This window comes from Mustela lutreola, chromosome 15 (genome assembly GCF_030435805.1).
Source record: "Mustela lutreola isolate mMusLut2 chromosome 15, mMusLut2.pri, whole genome shotgun sequence".
Lineage (NCBI taxonomy): Eukaryota > Metazoa > Chordata > Mammalia > Carnivora > Mustelidae > Mustela > Mustela lutreola.
In genome coordinates, this window is record NC_081304.1 from 15299192 (window position 1) to 15311416 (window position 12225).

At 36.2% G+C, this 12225-nt stretch overlaps 1 protein-coding gene across 10 annotated transcripts in view; it reads right to left on the reverse strand.

The window, feature by feature from the left end:
• TANC2 (tetratricopeptide repeat, ankyrin repeat and coiled-coil containing 2) overlaps nucleotides 1-12225 on the reverse strand; it is a 363508-nt gene that overhangs the window by 279755 nt on the left and 71528 nt on the right. The window contains exon 1 of one of the 10 annotated variants that reach the window (XM_059147243.1): nucleotides 4675-5067. The exons of the other annotated variants lie outside the window; for them this stretch is intronic. The gene's annotated coding sequence lies outside the window, so the exon portion shown is untranslated. Of the gene's footprint in view, nucleotides 1-4674; nucleotides 5068-12225 lie in introns of those variants that run through there. 10 annotated transcript variants of the gene reach the window in all.

Below are 12225 nucleotides of genomic sequence, written 5' to 3' on the forward strand. Positions count from 1 at the left end.
TGTAATAATTTAAGTGGAAAAAGAGGAAATCCTAAATTAGGACATGAGAATGGAAGAGGACAAGAGAAAACCAAGTTATGAAGCATTCAGAAGTTCTAATCGACTGGATGGGTTAGATGTTGGCAGCCATTTTGGGAGTGCAGAAAGCTTTGTGTGTTTTCTAACTGCTTCCTAAATACACCTGCTGTGGGCTTTTAAGTAGATTTTAGAAATGACATCTACATTAGCTGATGATGATAATGGGCCATCAACCATAGTTAAGTGATAGAAAAGGTTTTTAGAAAACAAAATATCAGTTAAAGCAATTTTGAAAGAGAGGTAGCAGAAAGGTTTTCTTTCCCTGCTCTGCAGTTTCTGCCAGATTACATGCACAGCATGTCCTCCTGAGGGTTAAGGATCCTGTTGAATACTAACACCTCAATCTTCAGTTACTGGAGGAAGAGACGAGAAAGGGACCACATTAAATACAAATCCTGGCTCCAACACTTACTGTACAGCTTTGGCCAACTCACCGAACTTCTTTTTCTCTGCCTGTTTCTTCATCTGCTAAATGTGTAAAATAAAGTACAGCTGATCTTGACAATGTGGATGTGTACTGTGCAAACCCACTTATACAGGATTTTTTTATTAATAGGGTATAGTACTATATATATTCTCTTCTTGTGATTTTCTTAGCATTTTCTTTTTGCAAGCTTACTTCACTGCTAGAATACAGTCTATAACACATACAAACTGTGTGTTTCATACAAACTATGTGTTAATTAACTGTGCTATCTGTAAGGCTTCCGGGCAACAGTCGGCTATTAAAGTTTTAGGGGAGTCCAAAGTTATTTGTGGATTTTCAAATACATGGGAGTCAGCGTCCCTAACCCTTGAGTTGTTCAAGGGTCAACTGTAATAGAATTTAATCCATAAGGTTCTGAAGATTAAATGGGTAAAATTATGTATGTATTTACGTATGCATGCATGTCCTTATATGCACACACAAAGTGCTGTTATTCTTCTTCATCAGTTACTAGGTACCCAGTAAGTGCTGGGCATAGCAGTAGGTGTTGGAAAAGCAGAGATGACAAATTTATATTGTCTGTCCTCTCACAGTACATAGCCATAACACTGTGAGAGACAGACATGTGAGCTAATGTAGAGTCTTCCAGTTAAGTAACTAGGAATTCCTGAAGTTATCTCTCAGTCTTTCTGAGCCTATCAACCATTTCAATGTATTTAATCTTCTGACAATTGCTAAACATCATCAGAAAAGGCTTAGAGTTGTACAGAGAAAAACCCTTACTAATATACAAACCTAGGGATGAAGTCATTTTCTAAACCCTACTTTCATTGTCTCTAAAGCTTCCTGTTACTCTATTTCTTTTATCCTTCTAAAAGATTCCTAAATAAATAAATCTAATGTAATCTAAAAGAGTCCTTAATGTATAAAACTTCCAGAAACTTGTCTCTGATTTTCTCCCCTACTCAAAGTATGTATTCATTTAACCATACTGTGAATCTGAAAGATTCATAAATAATACACTCAGAAAATACCTAGGTCCTAGAATGACAAAGACGATGATTAAATGAATATTAACAAGAGTTTTTATGGCTTAGTCAAAAATGAATTGTTCTCTATAGCATAAAATCTTTTGTTTTTATGCTGTAAGAGTATTTTTACGTTTTTTAATAAAAAGATGTTTCTTTATTGTCTAAAATATCTACTACAACCATCATCCCCTCATCAACTTACTTTGTAACAGTCTACTTCAACAAAAGATAGCTTAATTGCACCCAGCTCTCTATCACAAATTTACAGTACTAATCCTTGCCAGCCATTTTGTTTTCAGCTTGTAACACGAGCAGCCAGCTGCCTTCAGCCTGACTCTATTAGCATATCGGATAATTTAGAAAATGAGCACAGAAATGGAACACAAAAAATATAGTTAGTTTTTATCAGAATATATCTATGTATTAGATATTACTCTTTATGCCTTATACTTCTCTCCTTCCTTTCAATATAATTAATTTTCTTAATTTAAATGCTCATTTCCTGCTCACAGTAATTTTCCCTCCCCCAAATCCTATAAATGAGGCTGACCTACAACTGTTTAAAGATAAGAATTTCAAATTTTAATAAAATAAACTACACAGAATATTTTCTGTAAAAGGACAAAAGGGTTGGATATTCAGCACTATAATTTATAACTATATTCCAGCAGACCACCTAGCCAAGAATAATAAATACATAATAGCTAACATATATTGTTCTCACATTTCAAGGATGTTTCTAATAGCCAGCAGACAGCAAACAATTCTCCACCTGTTTTGACTTGCAATAGGCTGCTGCTTGAATGTCAATAACAATGTGCCCTCACCCAGCATCACTGAAGTCTTAGATGACAAAGCTAATACAAATTTAATAGGATGGGTAGGGCCAAAGAGTTCCTCTTAATGTCCTGTTCTTCAGGACTCTTTTCCATCAGAACCTCCCTCCTCCCCCAAAAAGTCCCACTCGTCTTTATTTAATAAATATTCTGAAATTCTATTATTCATTAACCTACCCTATTACTTAACGTAAAACTCTTTTTAAAGAAGCTCTTCTATTTAATTAAATAACACTATTTAGAAAGTTTGCTAACTTAATAGAATATAACACTCCTGAAGTAACTATAAGCAAAGGGGGGGGGGCGGAGGTGAGGGAGGCATCTGCAAGGAAACAAAATGCTCAAAAGATAGAAATTACCGAAGTGCTTTAACGACTTCATTTTCTCCTCCAAACCCCTCCCTGTCTCCACAGTATTTTTTGTGTTTTACAGTGATGCTAACTAGCCATCCAGTCTGCTGTAGAAGCCTCTGGTTAGAACAGATTTCAAGGCTGCTGTGTCTTGTGAGGAACCAATCAGATTTCTTTGTTTCATCCGCAACATTCCATCAGGGTTATATAACATTTTAGATACATGAAACATTCTAATAAAATAGTATATTTCAATTTGTAGTTAGCTATTTATTGTCACTAAATTTGGCATATAAAAATCCTGTATTATTCTTCTGTGTTATTCAATAAAATCAAAGGAATAATAGTACAGACGAGAGGGTTATTTTTCTTTTTGAGAAGATGATAGAGTGAATCTGCTTTGTCTACAAGAAAGAGTTTGTGAAAATACAGAATGTGGGCACTCTGCAGTCTACTAAGATGAATGCTGATCCTTATTATTTCTGTTTATAGTAAAGTGGGTGAGGTAATCCAACAGTGGCAAACAGCCATACAGTTGTTAATTCTTATCACATACAGCATGTCATTAGTATAGAAAAAAAATTTTATAAATAGATTTTAAACTCAGGCTTAATCTTTTCCAATTTTTAAAGCACGGAAAAATTAAGTTAAATATTTAAAACACTTGGACCAATATTTGCTCCAAGAAAATCTGCACTCTAAGTGCCAAACCCCAATTTAACACCTACGATACTAACCAAAAAATAGTATACCAGCAGCCCTGTTACCTATATGACCAGAATACTTGCCATACACTTGTACTGGCACCATACAAATATTTCCTCTCTCAATCTCTCTCTCTGCTAGAGATAAATGCATAACTTCAACACTTCTCTTCTGTGCTATTAATATAACAACTCAGATATTCAAGAACACATTAAGCTGGAACCTGTGAATCTAGTATTTTCTTTCTTTCTTTTCTTTTTTCTTTCTTTTTTTATTTTTTTTACAACTCAAAGATATCCCACATATGATGGTTACGAATCAGCACAGGATTAAAATAGTGCCTGAATGCATAAAAAGCTCAATCTGTTGGGTGTGGCTTAAGTAAATAGATCTTGTCTCAACTGGACAGCTCCCCAGTAACATGCCGCCACTGAAACCCAAAATATATGAGTACATAAGTAAAGTGCTTCCGGGAGGGGGTGGGAAACTAAACCTCCATGTTTTTTTTTTTTTTTTAATGTCTGATGTTCAGTTGTTTCTGTACTGTACTTCTAAAATGACAGTGCCTGAGTCAATGCTGAACATTGCTCAAGAAACCAAGGACAGAAATTTTACTTGTCCTACTTCCTCTCCTTATTTTATACTCACTGTCTACAACATGGCCGTTCTTACAAACATTTTGCTTTCATAAAAGAGGTAATCATTTAAATGATGACTATGTGCAATGCGAACTCACACTGCATTACAGCCATCAATAAAATATGAAGTGCCAACTCCAGTGTTCATTCTACTTATTTTCCATCTCACCAGAGAATGCTCTACTAATGCTCTCTACTATTATAAAATGAGCAATATAAGGAAAAAGACATTGGTAGGAGCTGCGACAAATAAGCAACAGAGAAAATATAAAACCTGTAAGTGCTTACTTTTTTAACAATCCAGTATTAATAGTAAAAAACCCTTCATGCATATGTGTATGTATGTGGATACACACACACACACACACACTTAGTACAAATATAAACCTGTTTATAATCTTCCATGCATACATTTATTAATGTCACACATGCAATATACCTGAAATCTCCCTATTTAAGGGGCATGCAGATTTCAAAACTATACATTTTCATTCTTAAATGGCCACAATCAAACATTAAAAGAGCTAAGGATTTCTGACATACTGAACTATATCCAAGCTTCTAATCTTGTTAAACAATTTTCTCTGCTATTCAATGCAGCAAACCCACCTTTGAATCATAGTGACGGTTATTTTTTTCCCATGCCCTCTACGTGCTGCACCATTTTGTTTGTCTTCTGGACAGTGGAGAAATCGGCAGACAGCAGTGAAGGAGTGTACTGGAGTCAGCAGAGGCAGTGCCAGCCTCCTACTGCAGTCTGTATATTGAACGCACTCAAACCCACAGGTGCCTACGTAAAATCCTCCAGCTGCAGCCTGCAACTTAATGTTTCCCTCGGCAGCAGATCTGTATGCTATTTTCACTTTGCTTTAACCCAATAAATGGACAGGATGCACAACAGTGTGCATCTTTTAAAAATGAATTTTACATAAAATACTTAAACATACACTGTCTCCATTAAGTATCTAAAAAATGAGTGACATTTCAAATCAGAAGGATAATCACCAAAAGAGAAATGTATTTCTAACACTCTATAAATTCTAAACTGGTAATTTAATTCTCAAAAAATATAACATTAAAAACTAGCATACGATGTACCTTACATCTTCCTACATAATTATCTTATGAAAGTAATTTTTCATATTCCATAATAAGATCATGTATAAATGCATAAAAAGGTCTGCCTCTAACCATACCTTGTCATCACCAAATAATCCACTGATAAGAAGAAAATACAGAACTTATCTGTTAAAGGCTAAGTGAATCAAGGTAAACCAACATTCAAACACTAACAGATTAAACAAGAAACAGAGGCTCACAATCCTTTCACATAAATTTCAAACACATACACTCTTATCTTAACCAAATTATAGAATTTTTTAAAAAGATTTTATTTATTTATGACAGAGAGAAAGTGAGAGAAAGCACAAGGGAGCTAGAGAGGGAGAAGCAAGCTCCCCACTGAGCAAGGAGCCCAATATGGGGCAGGATCCCTGGAAATCAGGATCAAGACCCAAGCCGGAGCTGAAGGCAGATGCTTAATGACTGAGCCACCCAGGCACCTCCAAATTATAGTATTTAAAAACTGGGTGAAACCTTAAAGAAATCAAATCTTTTTAATTTTTCAGATGAACAGATTAAGGACTAGAGAGGTTAATACTAAGGTACCTCTCCCAAAGTTACATAGCCAGTCAGCAGCAAATCTTGGTCTTCAAAAATATCTTATAATAAGTAATTAACTCCTGAAACTCACCCAAAATTGAATAGTAATTTGAATATTCCTGTAACTATTAAATAAATTTTGTAGTTAAAAACAAACAAACAAAGCAGGGACACCTAAGTGGCTCAGTTAAGTGCTTGCTTTTGGCTCAGACATGATCCCAAGGTCCTGTGATGGAGTCCCACATCAGGCTCCTTGCTCAGAAAGGACCTGCCTCTCCCTCTGCCTGCTGCTCCCCCTGTTTGTACTCTCTCTCTCTGACAAATAAATAAGTAAAAATTAAAAAAAAAAAGAAAAAAAATTCTACAAAAAAGAAATCTCCAGGCCCAGATGGTTTCACAGGTGAATTCTACCAAACATTTAAATAAAGAACACTAGAATTCTACATTGTCTCTTCCAGGAAACAGAAGATAAGGAAATACTCCAAACTCATTTTTTTGAAGATAAAGTTAATCTGATATCAAAGCAGATAAAAAACATTACAAAATAAGGAAACTACTACTCTGGTATCCCTCTTGAACAAAAAAACAAAAATCCTCAACAAATATTAGCAAATCAAATCCAGTAGTGTATAAACACACGCACACAATGACCAAGAGAGGCTGATACTGGCATGTTCAACTTGTTTAATATTTGGAAATCATTCAATGTAATCCATTAAACTAATTATTTAAAGAAAAACCGTATGATGATATCACTTGATGCAGAAGACTAATTAACAAAATCCAACATCCATTCATGAAAAAATTAGAAAATTAGGAATAGAGGGGAATTTCCTCAACTTGATAAAGAACATCTACAAAAAACCAACAGCCAACATCATACTTAGTGGCAAAGACTAAATACTTCCCACTTAAGATCAGGAACAAGGCAAGAGCACACATTCTCACCACTCTGGGCTACCATCATACACTAGTCATTGCATACAGACTGGAAAGGAAAAAATAAAACTACTGTTATTCTCAGAAGGCATTATTTTCCACTTAAAAATTCATGTATAAATGAATTTATACATGAATAAACAAAACAAATAAAACCCCCCAAAACACCTCTTAGTACTAAGAGCTGAGTTTAGCAAGGTCACAGTACAATCTCAAAAAACAAAAATCAATCAATATTATATATAATCTCAAGATTTTAAAGGAATACCATTAACAATGGCTAAAAAAAGAAAACACTTAGGTATAAATCTGACAAAATAAATATAGGATCTGTATGTTAGAAACTATAAAATGCTGATGAAAGACATCAGGTAAGACCCAAATAAATGGAAAAAGTATCATGTTCATGGACTGGAAGACCCCACATGGTAAAGATTTCAATTCTACTCCAAATGATCTATCGATGTAATAAAATTCGAACTAATATCCCAAAAGTATTTATTTTATACATAGACATATGTATAAATTTTTTTATACATATACATATCTAAAATGTATATGGAAAGGCAAAGGATCTAACCTATCTAAAACAAGTTTGCAAAAGAAAAACAAAGTTACAGGAACCATACTACCCTGACCTCCTACAAAGCTACAGTAATCAAGACAGTATTATACATAAACAGACCATGGAAAATAATAGATGGTGCATAAATAGACCCAAACAGGGGCGACTGAGAGGCTCAGTCAGTTAAGTTTCTGCCTTTGGCTCAGGTCATGATCTCAGGATACTGGGATTGAGCCCCACGCAGGGAGCCCTATTGTCCCTCTCCCTTAGCCCTGCTTGTGCGCTCTCTCTCTCTCTCTCTCTCTCAAAAAAAAAAAAAAAAAAAAAAAAAAAAAGAATAAGGAAAGAGAAAGAAATAGACCAAAACAAATATGGCCAACTAATTTTTTACAATGATGCAATAGCAATTCAAAGGAGAAAGGATGGTCTTTTCAACACTAGTGTTAGAACAACTGTATATCCATACACAAAAAACACATACATCAACCTTAACCTCATTTATTATATGAAAAATAGCTCAAAACAGACCACAAACTTAAATATAAACTGTAAAACTTTAAGGAAAAAATAGAAATCTTTATGACCTGGGTAAGACACAGATTTAAGATATGATACCAAAAGCATGACCCTTTTTTTAAAGATTTTATTTATTCATTTGACAGAGATCACAAGTAGGCAGAGAGGCCAGCGGGCTAGGGGAGGTGGGGAGCAGGCCCCCTGCTGAGCAGAGCGCAATGAAGGACTTGATCCCAGGACCCTGAGATCATGACCTGAACTGAAGGCAGCATCTTAACCCAATGAGCCACCCAGGCACTCCATGACCCATTAAAAAAAGATAACTGGACTTCATCATCAAAATTTAAAATTTTTGCTCTGAAAAAAATCACTGTTAGGAGAACAATAAAAAAGCAACCAACAAAGGGCTTATATCTAGAATATATAATGAACTCTCAAAAGTCAACAGCAAGAAAACAAACAACCAAATTTAAAAATGGACAAAAAAATCTAGAGAGACACTTGACCATACAGGATATACAAAGGGCAAACAAGCACATGAATATATGTTTAGCATCATCAGCCATTAGAGTAATGCAAATTAAAAACACAGTGAGGGGGCGCCTGGGTGGCTCAGTGGATTAAGCCGCTGCCTTCGGCTCAGGTCATGATCTCAGTGTCCTGGGATCGAGCCCCGCATCGGGCTCTTTGCTCGGCGGGAGCCTGCTTCCTCCTCTCTCTCTGCCTGACTCTCCGCCTACTTGTGATCTTTCTCTCTGTCAAATAAATTAATAAAATCTTAAAAACACAGTGAGACACCACTACTCATTTAACAGGATGACTAAAATTAAAAGATATAATATCTTGATAGTATCAAGTGCCAGCAAGGATGCAAAACAATTGGAAGTCTCATACTTTGCTGGTGGGAATGAAATTTGCTCTGGAAAGTAGTCTGGTAGTTTCTTATAGCTAAACATACACTTCCCATATAATCTATAAATCTCTCTCCCAGACACTGACCCTGGAGAAATGAAAGCTCAGAATCAAACTAAAACCTGTATATGAATGTTTATAAGTGGCTTTATTCATAACTGCACCAAAATGGAAACAACTCAAATGTTCTTCAGTAGGTGAATGAATAAAGAAACTATGGTATGTTCATACAATAGCATACCACTGAGCAATAAAAAACAATTACTGCTGGACACAACAACTTGAATGAACCTCAAAGACATTATGCTGAAGCCAGTCTTAAAAGCTGTATTATTCCATCCTCCATTTATATCACATTCTTAAAACAAGCAGAACCTATGGAGACAGAGAAAAATAGTTCATTGCTTTTCAGGATGAGGCGTGGGGTAAGGGTGTAACTAGAAAAGGGTATCATAATGTAACTGGTACCATGATGTATACTAATCGTGGTGGCCACTACATACATTCATATGCATGTTAAAAATCACTGAACTGTACAGGGACACCTGGGTGGCTCAGTCAGTTGGGTCTCTGACTCTTGGTTTCCGCTGAGATCATGGTCTCAGGGTCTTGAGACCGAGGCTTGTGTCAGGCTTGCACTCACTGCAGTCTACTTGAGATTTTCTCTTTCATTCTCCCTCTTCCTCGGCCTCTCTCCCTGCTTGTGCTCTCTCTCTCTCTCTCAAATAAATTTTTAAAAAATTCCCAGAACTATAGATACACGCTAAGTAAATATTACCTTTTGGTTAGTTTTTAAAACTTCAGCCACTACCATGTGATTGTGACTTCCAATTCTAGACCTCTTACTCTGCCCTATCCTAAACCCCTAACCCATATATCTAACTTCTCTTAAATATACCATTATCGGTCCAAATTTAATATCTGCAAAATGAATTCATTACATACGCCCTCAAACTTCAAGTGAACGAACCCATCATTCACCCAATCATCTAAGCCAGAAACATGAGTGTGAACCTTGAATAAGTATTTTTATTTAAATTCAATTAGCCAACATATAATACATTATTAGTTTTTGATGTAGTGTTCAAGGATTCATTAGTTACGTATAACACCTAGTGCTCGTTACATCTTATACCCTCCTTAATGTCCGTAAGTTTTGCAGTTCCTATATAACTAGGACCAAACTTGATCTACAGCACTGCTATATCTCTAGTACCTCTAACTGGAGCAAGCACTCATCAAATATTTTTGTTGAGCAAATAAATAAAATAAAAAAATTTTTAAATGACGGTATCTCCTTCACTTAAGCCAAGACTCAGTCAATATCAGTTGACTCTTCCATTATATCTACTCATCTCCACTGCCACCCTCTTATTTCAGGCCCTCACAACCACTCACCTGGACAATGCTGCGACTGCTTCTAAAAATGACATGTGTTCTGCCCCACCCACCTTCATACACCCACCTCTTTCTGGGAACTGCCCTTTATTAATCTTCATTTCATCTACTACTTTCTCTCTCTGCTGTAGTTGATTTCCACTAAGGTAAGTTACCTAACCCAAGCTGACATGATCACAAACCCTACCCAAACCCTACTCCAGAGTGCAAACTGATTTGTCCAGGGGTGGATACCAGAACTAAATTAGGCCAGAGTTAACCTACCCATGGGCATACAGATTTGAAAACAAACTGATTGAGCTGGTATCTGTCTCTGGCACCTGAACTATAAGATATATAACTCAAATGTTGTTAGTAGCTGTGTTCTACTATTTGAACCAAATAGTAGAGGAAACTAATGTTTTAGATCAGAAAAAAAATGAAATAGACATGCAGAAAGAAGCAGATATAAGAAATGAAAGCCAACCAAAGTACCAAACTACCTATGTAATTTTCTAAATTTATCAAGCTCCCTCATAACTTCAGCCTTTATCATTTCTGTATCCTCTGCCTGAAATGATGATAGTCACTACCTCCTCCACGAATTGTTCCATCCTCAAGTCTGAGATGCACTTCTTCCTCTGTACTCCAATAGTATCCTGGCAGAACTTTATTATAATAACTGTTCACACTATATTTTAATACTAATGGTTTATGTATACCATAGAGTATAATCTGGTAGAGACTATGTCTTATATCCCTAAGTAAACTAGATCCCTCAGTTTTTCACAGGACCCATAGCAGGTGCTCACAATATAATCAGGGATGAAAAGATAGAACAGAGAGAGGAGGTGAATAGAGAAGTATCTAAGGAGTATCTAACAGTACTTCAGCCTCAGAATATAAAGTAATTGGAAGGTTAACAGAAAAGAGATTTATTACTAGTCTGGCCATCATTCTTTAAGATGGGAACAAAGAATAGCCACAATGTAACACAATATTCTGAGTAAAGAAATGACTGCACTAACTAGCGCGTGAATAATATCAGAGATAACAGAACAAGGCATGAAGTAAAATTTTAGGGCAAAAAAGTACAGCTAGGCATTATTTTGAAAAAATAAATTTTTCTGCAATATTGTTTTTCTCCCACCAAATATTCAAAAGCAGCCAAGTCTTTTGTGGTTAGGATAGGAAGTAAAGGCAAAAAAGCAGACAAATATGTTCCAAATATTTGAGTTGAAAAATCTGGCTCCTTAACAAAAAACACAGAAAGGATTCATATAATTAAAAATATATATTCAGGAGAAAAGAATTAGTAAGATCTAATCTTCCATGTACTCATATTCTATAAACTAGAAAAGAATTACACTGATCAGAACAATATAGAAATCTATCTTCTAGCATGATCATCTGGTTTGTTTCCCAGGCAAGGCCTCGCATACAGAAAAATCCTATGGTTCAGAGCCCAGTCTTTAGCTTCGCAGGTCAGAAATCAAGTCTTTAAAGAAGATAGGTCTTCAAAGTAGGTAAGACTCAAAGAGACTGACTTATGCCACTATAGCTCTATTTCTCACCTGCAAACTTCATAGCAAAGTATACACATTATTGACAAACATAAGTGTAAGGGCCTACTTAGCCAGAGCAACCCCATTTCAGTAGAACAGCCATTTTGTTGTTTATTCAGTGAACTTAGATTGACCCTGCCCCCCCCCCCCCCAAGGAACTTACTTAGAAACAAGTCTGGGAAACCAGTAAAATATGGCCGACCGGCTCCTGATAACAGTGCCCAGACACCAGGACATGTCAGGCCAGGTGGAGGTGTCCAATCAGTAAAGAGCACATACTATCTCCCTAACTACCAAAGAATGTGGGCCGAGCCTTTTGGGCACCAATTCTGACCAAGGTGATAGGCTTGTTCAAATATCTACTATAGGGTAAATTGTAATTCAATTGGTCACCCGTGTGTGACCTATAGCATGACTTATGCAACTTTCTCTGTGTATTACAATTTCATTGGCCACCTGTGTGTGGCCAGGCTCTACCACATGGCCTTTGCCCTATAAAAGTTCGTCTATAAGACTGAGGAGGGGTCACTCTTTCTCCAAGAGGCGGCCCCAACCAGTCAGTTTGATTCTCTGTGCTGGCCTGAAATAAAGCTTTGCTTGACCTTCACTTTCTATCAGTCTCGC